The following is a 16,691-nucleotide window of genomic DNA, read 5'->3' on the forward strand; positions in this document are numbered from 1 at the left end:
GAGGGAAGATCTGGATTAAGAGGAATATTAGAGTTAAATTTTTGAAATATTACATATGAAGTATATGAATTTTCTATTGCTGCCATAGCAATCTGCCATAAACTGGACTTAACACAACTTTATTGTCTTAGAGTTGTTGTAGGTCAGAAGTCTAGTATGGGTCTCACTGTACTAAAATTAATGTGTCAGCCAGACTGTGTTTCTTTCTGCAAGCTCTAGGGAGAATCTGTTTCTGTGCTCATTCACCTGTTAGCAGAACTAAATTGCTTGTAGGAGAAGGTCTGAGGGCCCCATTTCATGGTTGGCCATTAGTTAGAGTCCACTCTTAGATCCTAAAGGACTCTCTTCAGTCCTTGGATGTAGTCCACACATCTCAGAACCAACAACAGGTAGTCTGGCTGATTCTTACGTCACAACTCTCTGACCTTCTTCTATAAGTCACATTTCTCTCTGACTACACCCAGTAAAGTTTCTCTGCTTATAAGGACTCATGTATTAGACTGGGCTCATGCAGATAATCCATATTAATCTCTGTACCTCAAGGTCCAAAGCCTTGATCACATTTGCAATACCCTATTTTCCACATAAGGTAACACATACATGAAAGTGAAGTCGCTTAGTCGTATCCGACTCTTTGCGACCCCGTGGACTGTAGCCTACCAGGCTCCTCTGTCCGTGGAATTTTCCAGGCAAGAGTACTGGAGTGGATTGCCATATCCTTGTCCAGGGGATCTTCCCAACCCAAGGATCGAACCCAGGTCTCCCGCATTGCAGGCAGACACTTTACCATCTGAGCCACCAGGGAAGCCCAACACATACATAATAAGGTAATACATTCACAAACTCCAGGGATAAAGACCAGATCTTTGGAAGGAATAATTTTTGACCACCTCATAAAAGGACAATAAGAAAGGCAAGTTGATATGCTGGGCATGTGTAGATTTTGTATAATACGTCCAACAGCAATTTTAGCTTGTTTTCAGATACTTTTTATGATTAGGAACATGCTTATTGGACAATATTCTGCCCTGCTTCTACATATTTTCTGAATTTTGAGTCCAGAGTTGTTTTTTATAATTAGAACAGAGTAGTCAATATACATATATATTATATTGGCATAATGTAATATATTATAAAACTGAGTTGGATCTTTTTCAATGTTTCCTCATCCTTGTGAGTTTCAAACAAATAAACTTCTCTTGGACTTGGGAACTAAACAAAAAGTGCAACCCATACTTATAACTCTCTACAGAATGTTATTCTCCTGGGCTAAAGCTCAGCAATTTTACAATGCAGGTCCATATCCTCTGGATTGTTAAAAGAGGGTCTGAAAGTGAAAGTCACTCAGCTGTGTCTGACTGTTTATGATCCCATGGACTGTAGCCTGCCAGGCTCCTCTATCCATGGGATTCTCCAGGCAAGAGTACTGGAGTGGGGAGCCATTTCCTTCTCCAAGGGATCTTCCCAATCTAGGAATCAAACCTGGGTCACCTGTACTGCAGGCAGATTCTTTACCATCTGAACCACCAAGGAAACCTTGGCTGCTGCTTATCCACACCATTTGCTTTATTTCCATTTATGGGAGATATAATAAGCAATCTAAATGGTCCTCTAGGACAAAATTGTATTATATGTGCAATTTATCCTCCCTCTGCATGTTTATACAACCCCTGTATGTCAGAAATAAGCTTGGCTTTGGCCAGGTCCCACCCTCTCTAAGCCATCTAATCTGTTACATATGAAGTAGAGCTGCATTTCTATTTGCATGTTTAAACGTGACTGGCATTCAGGAAAATGACCAGAAGGAGTTGCTCAATGATCAGATCCCTCCCAGATCGTGTTACCCACCAACCAGATGTTACTCTCCCAAATCACAAATTACTATATATAAGTCAGCTGCCTTATTTATTACAAGGAACATATTTTAGTGAAAGCAGCAAACATTTCTTTGACTGGGACCATATTATCTGTATCTATCATCCATTGTGTTTTCTAGTTGTATTTGCTATCAGAACCATAAATTATCTCTATGATGTGTGTTTAGTTTTCTTGAGCATAAAATACCATCATAACATTAATCCACAATTTCAAATTCCTAAAGTAATGCTCGCTTTTCTTTTCCTCATTCTCTAAGACAGTGCCTCTCAAATTTAAGTGTGCTTCAGGAGCACTTGAAGGACTCCATAAAACCAAAACTGCTGAGGACTCTCTCCAGGGTTTTCAATTCAGTATGTCTGTATGTAGATCTTAGAGTCTGTGTTTCTAGTAAGTTTCCAGTTAACACCAATGGTTCCACAAATAAAGACAAATAGACTGCTGAGAGTATCCAACCCATATTGTGATGACAACGTATAAAGAAGATGGTTATATCCCCTATCCTCAAGAAGAGCAATATGTTTAAGCCTGTAGGTTATTAACTGCAGGAAAAAGTTTCTGAACTGTGAAGGAGAAAATGTGCAATTCATATGATATATTTTCTATTTCCATTTATGTGCATTTGGATGTGTCATATATACCATACACAAGTATGCTTATAAACACAGGCATGACGTGTGCTTTAAATCTGGCAGAAACATGACAATAAAATATACATAGAACAAAACAGTGCTTTTTTCTCCTTCACTTGTCCCTTATTATAGTCTCTGAAATTGTTTGTAGCATAAAATACATAAAAGATATGACACAGGTGCACAGTAGAATTCGATATTAGCTGGAGTGAATTTTCTGTTCTGGTTATTTCTTGAATGTTAAGGTCGTGTATAGTGATCACAGGAAAAATAGTAAATGCATTTCTCTGTGAGGCCATGAGGGATCATTTGATATACTGATTTCAGAATAAGGGGACATCCTAGTTCAGTGCCATCAACTAACATAGCCATGATCAGGGTGAAGCTTGGATTCTGTGCAAAAGCCAGAGAGTCAAAGAAAGGAGGAGGAGTCTAAGAAACAAGGGCTTCCAGTATTCCCGTTAGTAGAGAATATATAGATCAAAAGAAGGCAGGAGCAAAGAAGAAGGCGAGGTTTTGCACCTCATCCTGGCCTCTCAGTGCTCAGGATCAACTATGAGTGATAATGGCTTCTTTCTGTAAACAGCCTACCTGCACCGGTGTGGCCTGCCAAACGCTATGGGCACAATGCAAAGGCCGTGTTTATGTGGACTATCACTCAGAGTTGTTGAACTATGGTGTAATAATCACCAGCCTCACTTGAAAGTTTGCCATCAGATTGAGCCAAGCACACTCCACCATTATATCCAAATCGCTAGTGGAGGCATGCCAGAGAGTGAGAGGAGATCCAGAAAGCACAGTTATGGTTGGTTCCAAGAGTAGGCACTCAGTGTAGATCATTGGGTAGTGGAAGATTTAAGACTACCTGTGTCAATGAGAAAAAAAATCACACTTCCGAGTGCCTGTTCTTCTGGAAGTTTCCTGCTGGAAACTATAACGCTTGACATTCCAAAGGATTTTCAGGACTGGCCATTGAACAGTTCCTGGGAGATAATCTAAGCCCCTGGCATATCCTGATTGATAAGAGAGTCTGTGTTTTTGAGATCTTGGAGCATGCATGATGGTTTATACTAACACTGTAATTTATGGTGAATGCCTTTTTATTTTTTTGTATTTCTGGGGCTATGGATCATGCTGTATCACTTTGACTTCTGAGTAGCTGAAGTCAGTCATCTTAGAGCCACAAACCTAAGTAGCTGACCTCCTATAAAAATCTTGGAAGTCAAGCTCAAGTGATCTTGCCTGAGTGGCAGCATATCATGTGTGTTGGGGCACATCACCGCTGGGAGATGCTATCCGTGAGACCCCATTGAAAGGGGATGACTGGAAACCTGAGCTTCATATCTGGTGGACCTACCATAAGCATCTTTTTCCTTTTCTGATTTTAATCTGTACTCTTTCACTGGAATAATCTGTAACCATAAATGTAACAGCTTTCCTGAATTCTCTGAGTTCTTCTAGAGAAGCATGCAACTTGACAGTGGACTTTGAGGTCCCCAACACAGTTACTTTCCAAATAAAGCTTAAATGCTCCTCTGGAGTGAAGTAAAAATGACTGAGTGTTTCGGCAAAAGCAGAGGAAGAACTCAGGGCAACTTGGATACAACCATATCACACACACTCTCACACACACCCCCAAACATTCACACCAGGGCACTGTGTCTTGGGCAAGCATTTATTAAATTCATAAAATTAAATGTAAACTATCTCTCAAATGTACTTTTAGGTATTTACTTGCCTGTTTGTTCATTTGATTTGGGTTATGGGTGAAATTTATAATTTATTTATATTTAGTTTTTTGTGAGAGTCTTACATTTGACATTCTGCTGTTATGACCAAGAATGATGGAGTGGAACCTGTGCTTTAAAGAGCAGAAACAGTTACCTGCTCATGAAAGTTCCAGATTATCCAGGAGAGACAGGAAAAGGTCTGTCTGCTTTTCAGAATAAAGCAAGAAAGGAAAGAAAAGTGAGTTAAGGAAGGTAGTAAGTATAGGGGAATAGCATCTCAATACCTCATTTAAACTGGAGATGCTTCCTTCATGAGCTCAGCTGAATGTCATTTATGTGAGTATTAGAATAAATCACCCAATTCTCTAGAGAATTTACTGCCATTTGCTAAAAATCGTCATAATGTGCATACACATCTATGGTACAGAGAGGTGAATGCTAACCCCTACAAATTGCATTGTGCAAGCTGTACCATGTCAGCAGGAGCCCTGGCTGTTCTACTCCTCAGACAAGGCCTTGGTTGGTGTTGTTGTGTTAATTGAAATATATTTGACCTAAAACATTGTGTAAATGGTTGGTTTTTAAAGTTCAGATCCATCAAACACATGGCTAGTGAAGACTGATTCAAATTAAGGGAACGTGTTGTACTTGAGGCTTAGCTCTACCACCATCCTTTTATTTCTTATCAGAGGAATAGAATATGGATAATTAAGAAAGGCTGTTTTGGAAACTGTCTAGACATGACTAAAATCCAAACTCATAATCTAACTCCAGTTTATTATAAAGTCTGACTTTTGTAATTTTGATTAGGATCAGTAATTGATCTCTGCTTAACATTTCTTGATAATTGCAGTTGCATGCATGAATTAACAGAAACATATGGCACTTAAATATATTTCTTTATTAATTGCTACTGAGCTGATTTCCATGCTAATTAATGTGAGCATACTCTAGAGGGCAATAAACAATCAATAACTTTACAACTATACCTCCTGTCTTATAAATACCTGCTTCAAAACAGGTTTATTTCCTAAATGGTATGCAGTAAATTGTATTAAAATATTAGGCATATTTGAATCCACAGAACTTTAGTTTTTGTCTTAATTTTAATTCAATTTAAAAAAATTTTGAATCCTAAGAAAAAGAATTATTTAATTTTACTTTAATAGCATATTATTTATGCATCTGTTTATTTTCTCTTATGCATATTCCTGACTATCTTAAGTGTTTAATATGTATCCTTGTGTTTTTATGAATTCTTTAAAAATGTGTAGCTTGGTGTGGTTGTGAATATATATAATTGGAGTTTTGATATTGACATTTTTCTGTGTCATATTTTTTACTCAACATCACTTAAACATTTAGCCACACTACTTATCATACAAGTGGCTTCTTGGCTTCTGAACACTTCAGAGTATTTCATAGTTTGTGCTCGCCTTTGCTCATCCTGTCCTCCATAGTGGACCCTAGATTTCACCTACTTCTACTACCAGACAGTGTTACAATAAAAATCTCACTCCCAATTCCTCTGGGATTTCTAAGCCATGCTTTCAAGCTTATGTTAACTAACTCTGCCAAGTTGTTTTCCATTATGCAAAAACCCAATGAAAAGGCAAAAAAATATCAGACTGAATTTAAAAAGGTGGATTCATGTTGATGTATGGCAAAACCAATACAATATTGTAAAGTAATTAACCTCCAATTAAAATAAATTTATATTAAAAAGTAAAAATAAAAAGGCAATACCAAACTATTTGCTACCTAAAAATGTACTTTGAATTTAGTTTAAAGTAACTAGTTAAAAGTAAATGAGTTAAAAATTATATCATGCTATCACTAATCAAAGGAAACTTGCTGCTGCTGCTGCTAAGTCGCTTCAGTCATGTCCGACTCTGTGCGACCCCATAGACGGCAGCCCACCAGGCTCCACCGTCCCTGGGATTCTCCAGGCAAGAACACTGGAGTGGGTTGCCATTTCCTTCTCCAATGCAGGAAAGTGAAAAGTGAAAGTGAAGTTGCTCAGTCGTGTCCGACCCTCAGCGACCCCATGGACTGCAGCTTTCCAGGCTACTCTGTCCATGGGATTTTCCAGGCAAGAGTGCTGGAGTGATGTGTTAGCTATTATTTGGAAGTTTAGGTATCTCTGGTAAGACTACTGACAAATTTTTCTACCCCATCTCACTCACTGGTGAGCCTGCTGCTGCTAAGTCACTTCAGTCGTGTCCGACTCTGTGCAACCCCAGAGACGGCAGCCCACCAGGCTCCCCTATCCCTGAGATTCTCCAGGCAAGAACACTGGAGTGGGTTGCCATTTCCTTCTCCAATGCATGAAACTGAAAAGTGAAAGTGAAGTCGCTCAGTCATGTCCGACTCCTAGCGACCCCATGCACCACAAGCCCACCAGGCTCCTCCGTCCATGGGATTTTCCAGGCAAGAGTACTGGAGTGGGGTGCCATTGCCTTCTCCAAAAGGAAACTTAGGTTTGGTATATTCATATCACACAAAATATATTTCAGAATAAAAATGCATATTGTCATAATGATGAAGTGGTCAGTTTATCAAGAGGATATGACAGTCCTAAATCATTACATATCTATAAACCAAATTCCAAAACATGAAGTGGCAACTGATAAAACTACACTGAAAATAAATTACTAAATATTTTAAATGAAAGATGAAAACACATTTCAAAATACATAAGATCTGCTGAAGAAATACTTAAGAAATAAATAATGCATAATTCTAAAAGCCTATATTAGAAAAGCAAAAACATCTTGTCAAGTCATTTACCTCAGCAGTAATGTAAGAAACTAGAAAAGGAGGATATAGGAAATTCATAGGACAAGGAAAAGAATAAAGATCTCAGTAAAAATGAATAAACCATAAAATAAGAGAAATCAATGAAACAAAGAGCCGGTTCTTTGAGAAAAATTAGTGAAATTGACAAACATCTAGCCAGATAAATCAGAGGGGAAAAAGAGAAAGAAAAGACACTTGTATCAGTAATGAAAGAGGTTACTAAAGAAATTAAGTGCCTTTTTCAAACACTTACCCTAAGGAATATGCCTTATTTAGATGGCTTTATCAGTAGAATGAACACAATATTTAAAGAAAAAATGATACTGGTTCTGTAAAAGAAATCTTGAAAAATTGGAATAGTGGATAGTTCTCACCTCATTTTCTTAGGATTACCCTAATAAAAATAGACAAAAAGGAACAGTTACAGACAAATATCTTTCATGAATCCAGATGCAAAAATTCTAAACAATTTTTAGCAAGTTAAATCTATATATATCTATCAGTTTATCTACCTACCTACCTACCTATTTCAATACTCCACAGTCTAGTGTGGTTTATCCTACCAATGTAAATTTAGCTCAACAGTTGAGCAGGGGTCATTACATGGAATTAACAACAACAACAACAAAAAAACACTTGCTCCCTGGGAGGAAAGCTATGACCAACCTAGATAGCATATTAAAAACCAGAGACATCACTTTGCTGAAAAATTTCTGTATAATCAAAACTGTGATTTTTCCAGTAGTCATGTAAGGATGTGAGAGTTAGACCATAAAGAATAGGCACAGAATAACTGATGTTATTGAACTGTGGTGCTGGAGAAGACTCTTGAGAGTCCCTTGGACAGCAAGGAGATCATACCAGTCAATCCTAAAGGAAATAAAACCTGCATATTCATTGGAAGGAGAAGGCGATGGCACCCCACTCTAGTACTCTTGCCTGGAAAACCCCATGGATGGAGAAGCCTGGTGGGCTGCAGTCCATGGGGTCGCTAGGAGTCGGACACGACTGAGCGACTTCACTTTCACTTTTCACTTTCATTCATTGGAGAAGGAAATGGCAACCCACTCCAGTGTTCTTGCCTGGAGAATCCCATGGACGGGGGAGCCTGGTGGGCTGCCGTCTATGGGGTCGCACAGAGTAGGACACGACTGAAGCGACTTAGCAGCAGCATCAGCATTCATTGGAAAGGACTGATGCTGGAACTGAAGCTCTGGTACTTTGGCCACCTGATGAGAACAGCCTTTCATTGGAAAAGACCCTGATGCTGGGAAAGATTGAGGGCAAAAGGAGAAGGGGGCGACAGAGGATGAGATCCTTAGATAGCATCACCAACTCAATGGACATGAATGTGCGCAAACTCCAGGAGATAGTGGAGGACAGAGAGACTGGTCTGCTGCAGTCCGTGGGGTTGCAAAGAGTTAGACTAGATTTAGTGACTGAACTACAACAACAACATTACGATTCACCAAATTAACAAGTTAAAAGATAGAGATATAAAAGGCATCTAGAATGGAAAGAGAAATACAGTGTCTTTATTTGTGATAGAATGACCATCTATATATATATAGATGACCATCTATGTATATATATATCTGACCATCTATATATAGATGACCATCTATATATAAAATATAATTAAATCTATAAAAGGAATTCCTGGAACTAATAGATGAGTTCAGCAAAATTGCAAAATTAGAGAGTAATATAAAAAAATTAATTACATTTTCGACCATATCAATTAACAATTGAAAATTGAGGCAAAAATAATATTTACCATAGCAGAAAAATACTTAGTAGTCAAAGCAAAACTTGACAAAAAATATGAAAAGCACAAAATATTGCCTAGAGAAACTCAAAAAACTTTAAATAGATGGAAAATATCCAAAGTCAATGGCTCAGATTTATCAGTATCATTAAAATATCAGTACTCCTCAAACTTATTTACAGATAGAACACAATCCTTGTTAATACTCTAGCTACTATTTTTTCAGAAATTGATAAGCTGATTTTAAAATTCATATGGAAATTAAAGGACTTAGAAGAGCCAAGGCAGTTGGGGACTAACAAACCTTTCAAGTTTCAGTTAATCAACTTTACTCCAATATAAATAAAAATTTTTTAAAATACAGAGAAATAAGAATATGAAATACACACCTGAAAAGATACCCAGTATCATTAGTCATTAGAGAAATACAAATTAAAACCACAGCATGATGCCTCTCTGTACCTTTAATAATGACTAAAAGCAAAAAGACTGATCATATCAAGCACTAACAAGCATATGGAGCAATTGGAACTACCATCACTAACAGCGGGAATGTTAAATGATGAAACCATTTTAGATAAAGTTTAGCAGTTTCTTATAAAGTGATAAACATCCACTGTCTATTTGATTCAGCAGATGCCCTTCTATATGCTTATATTTACCCAAGAGAAATAAAAGCATGCATTTATTCAATGACTTGTAAATTAATGATCATAAAAACTTTATTTGGTATTAGCAAAAACTAGAATTAACTCAAGTATCAGTGAACAGATAAACACACTGTGGAAAGTGTGTTTATCCATAAAATGGAAAGCCTTCTTTATGAGCACCAGCCCCAGTGAGGAGCTCTAAAAATCCTGTTTCATCCCTCAACTTGTTCATTACTTCCTCTGAAAAGCTGTTTCTTCTTCTTTTAGTTATAACTGGATACTCTCTCACTTGCTATAAATCTGTTATGTGAGGAGTCTGTACTATGGGGCTTAAATTGAATACAAATATGTGTGTAGTCCCCAAACTCTCTAAAAAGAACAAGAAATATATCTTTGTATTTTCAACATCTAGCATAGGGTCATGAGGTTTGCAGGTATTTGTATTAGTTAAGAATTAATTTGGAAAGATCATTGTCCCATTCTAAAAACACACTGGTTAATATAGAAAATCAGATTTTATCATAGAGCTGAAGACATAAAGAGCTCTAAATTACCTAAATTCAGTAAAGAAAATGCCAAGCTCTTTCTAGAAAGAAGAAAATGGTCTTTGACTGCCTTCATCCCTGCCTGTGTCTTAGTTCTGCATTTACTCTGTGACTCATGTATCTAGATGATAACTGTGCTTTTCCATTACACCCATTTCCAAAAATTTTACTGAATACTCTTTTTATACCTACTCCTTTAACTTCTACATTATGAGTCTAGATAAGATAGAAGTAGATAAACATAAAATCAATAGCTAAATAATAGCCTTCAAATATAAACAGTCTGAATCCTTTCTATAATAAAATGTTGGATCTAGAGTTGACTTTGCAAATTAAACAGAATTTAAACAATGTTTTCCATGAAAGCATCAAAAAGGTAACTTTACTCTTACAGAAAGCTTGCAATTCTCTTTTTGAATAGCAAATATAAAGCTTAAGTATTTCACATAAACTGATTTGGAGTGTATATAACAACAAAGTACATGTTTCATAAATCCTGCAATAAAATGGTAATCAGTGAATCAGCAACCTTAATCTCTTGCATATTTCAAAAGCTGAGCAAACACTTTCTGGTAAAGGAAATCAATAGAAAAGCATACTAAAAAATTTAAGAAATAGAAATCAAAGTTTGAGGAACATATGTGAGTCTCATCACAACTTTGCTTTTAGGTTAAAATACTTAGAAGTTTATCAGCCAGTTGAATTAAAGGACTATAATATGTTTGCAGGAACTAATATGCCTGGTGTTATATCAAGAAATCAGAGTATCACCAAACTGCTCTTTAAAATGTGCATGTGCTCAGTCGCTCAACTCTTTGTGATGTCATGGACTGTAGCCTGCTGCTGCTGCTGCTGCTGCTGCTGCTAAGTCGCTTCAGTCATGTCCGACTCTGTGCGACCCCATAGACGGCAGCCTACCAGGCTCCTCCGTCCCTGTCTACCCATGGGATTTCCCAAGTAAGAATACTGGAGTGCAGTTGCCATTTCCTCCTCCAGGGGCACTTCCCAACCCAGGGATGGAACGAGGGTCTCCTGCATCTCCTGCATCCCCTGCACTGGCAGGTGAATTCTTTACCACTGTGCCGCCTGAGAAGCCCCTACTCTTTAACATACTGTAGCCCAATAACTATTTATTTGAGTAATTATTAAATGTATATGGGGCTTCTTTTAATATATTGCCTACTAATAAAAGGGGTATGGAAGTTGGCAAATAATTATTTGACAAACACCTTACATACATACATTTACTTGGTCATTTTGGAATACCTATAAGGTAAATTATAGGAAACTGGTTTTAACCCATGTACCTAATTTTATCTCATAGTACTATGGAAGTACAGACTTTGATCAACCAGATAAACATAGTCTGATTAGGAAACCGTGAGCAAATTCAACGTGTAAGAAGATGGGACTGTTTTAAAGAGTGAATTCATCTTCTTAATTCACTCCTATAAAATGGGAATTATAGGAGTCCCTATTTGCTAGGATTATATAAGGCTTAATTTTAGTGTTATTTATAAAATGCTTGACATAATGATAGCACATATTCAGTTCAGTTCAGTTCAGTTCAATCGCTCAGTCATGTCCGACTCTTTGCAACCCCATGAATCGCAGCACGCCAGGCCTCCCTGTCCATCACCAACTCCCAGAGTTCACCCAGACTCATGTCCATCGAGTCAGTGATGCCATCCAGCCATCTCATCCTCTGTTGTCCCCTTCTCCTCCTGCCCCCAATCCCTCCCAGCATCAGAGTCTTTTAGGAACTCTGTTTTTAATATAAATAAAAGTAATAAGTCAATGATGAATCTTGAGTTGAAATCAGTTTTAAAATGTACACTTAAATAATATCAGAAAGGGTCATTGACATAAGGGACTGCTTGATATTCTGTAATGTCTGATAATCTTATGATCAATGATTAAACATGGACATTTATTGTAACATGTATCAAATCTATTTTCCTTTAACTTTATTGTCATGAGGCTTTGGTGGAAGGTGTTTGGACAAATCACACACTTTATAGCCTCACCAACAAATTAGGATCTTAAAATGAGGAAAATACTAAATAATTTCCATCTGTTATCTGATTTTAAGTGATTAGAAAGTAGCTCCAGGAGTTGGTGATGGACAGGGAAGCCAATGGGGTCACAAAGGGTTGGACACAACTGAGCAATTGGCCTAAACTGAGAGTCTACTTTATATTACATATCCTTATAATTTCTGTTAATGTTTTAATAATATTTGATAAGGATTTTCCAATACTATTAATAGTTATTTAATAAGAATAAAATCATTTCAGGAAGGGTTGATGGTTATGATAATTAAATAATATTAATTGCTAAAATTTATTGAGCACTCTCAATTTATCAGGCACAGTGTTAAGGACATTATTTGATTATTTTATTTAATATTCCTATTCCCCCCAGATTATATCAGTAAGCATCTGTAGTTTTTCCTCATTTAATATAGCATTTAGTGAAGTTAGTTAATACAATCTATGGGTTATTTAAGCTATCCAATTTTAAATAGCAATGATAAATATAAGGGCAAAGAATCAAGGTTTATGGAAAAAGATCATTGGCTTGAAACTGAAAGCAAACGTGAGGCCAGTGAAAGAAAGTGCTTCTAGAATATGCCATTCGGAATGTCTAGTACAGCCTGAATGGGTAGCTGAGATCAGAAGTTTGGGATTCCTAGTAAGAGTCATTGTCTTTTCTCAATTGTATTAAACAGCATGCGTAGATTTGGCAGATGATAAATGGTCAACTTGATTAGATTGACCTAAGAAAATTGGATGACAAACTTGAAAAAGTTTGAGAAAGAAGGCAGTACAGATTTGAGTACATAGATCAATGGGGATTCTCAGGTGACTCAGTGGTAAAGAATCATACTACCAAAACAAGAGAGGCAAGAGATGTGGATTTGATCCCTTTGTCCCCTATCTTGCTGGAGAAGAAGATCACCTGGAGTGGGAAATGGCAACACACTTCATTATTCTTGCTTGGAAAAGTCCATGAACAGAGGAACTTGGCAGACTGCAGTCCATAGGGTTGCAAAGAGTCGGACACAACTGAATGACTGAACACGTGCACACACACAGACACACACACACACACACACACAGACCAACAGATCACCAGAGAATATAAATGCAGCTTTAGCAAAATGAAAGAGAGAAAAGACCTGTAAAGAAGAGCAGTGATTTCTCTTATTAAGGATTAGATGACAAAATAATCTGCCAGACAAAATTCTACTGAATTAAAGATTTTAAAAATGAAAAATAAAAGATATATATTATGTTTGTACATGTCTTACAAGCTTTCGGAAAAATGGAAACCAACAGACTGATTTTTTTTTTTAACTTAATGGCTATTAAGGATAAATGAATGGGAAAAAGTCATTCAGTATTATACAAATATTTATTAAGAATAGGATACCTAAACTTGAAATTTTTTTTAGAATGTTACAAGATAAATTCAGTCATTATTCAATAGGATGAAGGAAAATAGAAGTACTTTTTCTCTGGGAAAATTTGATTAGAAGGAAACCACAATTATAACTTTCTTCAGAGAAAAAAGCAATAAAAATATTAAGACCATCCAAAGGGAATAATCCCTGGGGAATTTCTTGGGCCAATCCCTGTTAAATTTCTCTATGTTCATTAAAAATGAGGTTTTTATCATACTTTTTATGATTATATATTATTTATAGGACATTTTTCTTATGAATAGCGAACTAAAATAACAGGAACATGATAGCAAGGCATCTGAAAAACGTATTTCATAATTTAAAGTAGACAAATGATATTACGATGGCTAAAATCCCAAACATTGACAGCACCAGATGCTGGTAAAGATGTAGAGCAGCAGCACCTCTTGGTCTTACTATGCAATCCAGCCATCAGACTCCTTGTATTACCCAAATGAGTTGAAAACTTAAGTCTATGTAAAAACCAGCACATGTATGTATATAGCAGTTTTATTCATAATTGCCAAAACTTGAAGGAAACTAAGATCTCCTTCAGTAAGTGAGTGGATAAATCAGTTGTGCTGTATCTGTTGTTGTTGTCCAGTTGCCCAGTCATGTCTGACTCTTTGTGACCCCATGGACTGCAGCAGCCAGGCCTCCCTGTCCCTCCCCATCTCCCAGAGTTTGCCCAAGTTCATGTTCACTGCATCTGCGATGCCATCCAGCCATCTCATCCTCTGATGCCCACTTCTCTGCCCTCAGTCTTTCCCAACTTTCCCTGGTGGCTATATCTGCTGCTGAGTTGCTTCAGTTGTGTCCAACTCTGTGCGACCCTATGGACTGCAGCCCTCCAGGCTCCTCTGTTCAGTGGATTCTCTAGTCAAGAGAACTAGTGTGAGTTGCCATGCCCTACTCCAGGGAATCTTCCCAACTCAGGGATCAAACCCAGATCTCCTGCATTGCAGGCAGATTCTTTACCACTGAGCCACAATGAGATATCTGTGCAGTGGACTATTATTCATTGGTAAAAAGTAATGAGCTATCAAGCCATGAAAAGATGTAGGGGGAATTTAAATGCATATGACTAAATGAAAGAAGGCAATCACAAAAGCCTTCGTACTATCTTACTACTACTACTACTAAGTCACTTCAGTCATGTCCGACTCTGTGTGACCCCACAGATGGCAGCCCACCAGGCTCCGCCATCCCTGGGATCCTCAGGCAAGAACACTGGAGTCGGTTGCCGTTTTCTTCTCCGATGCATGAAAATGAAGAGTGAAAGTGAAGTCGTTCAGTTGTGTCTGACTCTTCGTGACCCCATGGACTGCAGCCCACCAGGCTCCTCTGTCCACGGGATTCTCCAGGCAAGAGTACTGGAGTGGGTTGCCATTGCCTTATCTGATTCCAACTATATAACATTCTGGAAAAGGTAAAACTATGGTGACAGAGAAAATATCAATGGTTTCCACAGATGGTTTGCAGGGAGGAATGAGTAGTGGAATAGGGTATTTTTAGAGTGGTGAAATTACCCTGCATGAAACTGTAACAGTGGAAACCTGTCAAATACATTTGTCAAAAACCATAGAACATGCAACATGAAGAGTAAATGCTAATGGAAACTGTGGACTTGGGATGATAGAGATGTGTCAGTGCTGGTGTATCAATTATAACAAATGTAATATTCTGGTGAGTGTGTGGAAACAGGTGATATAGTGTAACATTTTGTACATGGAACTCAATTTTATAGTGAACTTTGTGCCCAAAATACATTTTCAAATTTTAAATTTTACGGGAATACATTTCGAAAGCATAACTTTTCAAAACTGTTCAAAATATATTCTGTTTAGATTGAATATTTGGAGCACTTAAACAGTTAATAGTATGAGGTAGAAATTAAATGACTTCTGTTTTAATTAGAGCAATTCTTCTACATTTTTGACATTGTAGGTCTCCATGAAATTATTTTTACGAACAGGTTTTGATGCTTCAAATTTTGAAAATCAGTAATATATGAAATGATGACTTTTAACTAAGCTCTTAAGAAATAATTCTTAGTATCAGATCAGATCAGATCAGATCAGCCGCTCAGTCGTGTCCGACTCTTTGCGACCCCATGAATCGCAGCATGGCAGGCCTCCCTGTTTATCACCAACTCCTGGAGTTCACTGAGACTCATGTCCATTGAGTCAGTGATGCTATCCAGCCATCTCATCCTCTGTCGTCCCCTTCGCCTCCTGCCCCCAATCTCTCCCAGCATCAGAGTCTTTTCCAATGAGTCAACTCTTCCCATGAGGTGGCCAAAGTACTGGAGTTTCAGCTTCAGCATCATTTCTTCCAAAGAAATCCCAGGGCTGATCTCCTTCAGAATGGACTGGTTGGATCTCCTTGCAGTCCAAGGGACGCTCAAGAGTCTTCTCCAACACCACAGTTCAAAAGCATCAATTCTTCAGTGCTCAGCCTTCTTCACAGTCCAACTCTCACATCCATACATGACCACAGGAAAAACCATAGCCTTGACTAGACGAACCTTTGTTGGCAAAGTAAGGTCTCTGCTTTTGAATATGCTATCTAGGTTGGTCATAACTTTCCTTCCAAGGAGTAAGCGTCTTTTAATTTCATGGCTGCAGTCACCATCTGTAGTGATTTTGGAGCCCAGAAAAATAAAGTCTGACACTGTTTCCACTGTTTCCCCATCTATTTCCCATGAAGTGGTGGGACCGGATGCCATGATCCTCATTTTCTGAATGTTGAGCTTTAAGCCAACTTTTTCACTCTCCACTTTCACTTTCATCAGGAGGCTTTTGAGTTCCTCTTCACTTTCTGCCATAAGGGTGGTGTCATCTGCATATCTGAGGTTATTGATATTTCTCCCGGCAATCTTGATTCCAGCTTGTGTTTCTTCCAGTCCAGCGTTTCTCATGATGTACTCTGCATATAAGGTAAATAAACAGGTTGACAATATACAGCCTTGACGTACTCCTTTTCCTATTTGGAACCAGTCTGTTGTTCCATGTCCAGTTCTAACTGTTGCTTCCTGACCTGCATACAAATTTCTCAAGAGGCAGATCAGGTGGTCTGGTATTCCCATCTCTTTCAGAATTTCCCACAGTTTATTGTGATCCACACAGTCAAAGGCTTTGGCATAATCAATAAAGCAGAAATAGATGTTTTTCTGGAACTCTCTTGCTTTTTCTATGATCCAGCGGATGTTTTTGATCTCTGGTTC

Source organism: Bos grunniens, chromosome 12 (assembly GCF_055505025.1).
Source record: "Bos grunniens cultivar Pamir isolate PY7600 chromosome 12, Bosgru_T2T1.0, whole genome shotgun sequence".
NCBI lineage: Eukaryota > Metazoa > Chordata > Mammalia > Artiodactyla > Bovidae > Bos > Bos grunniens.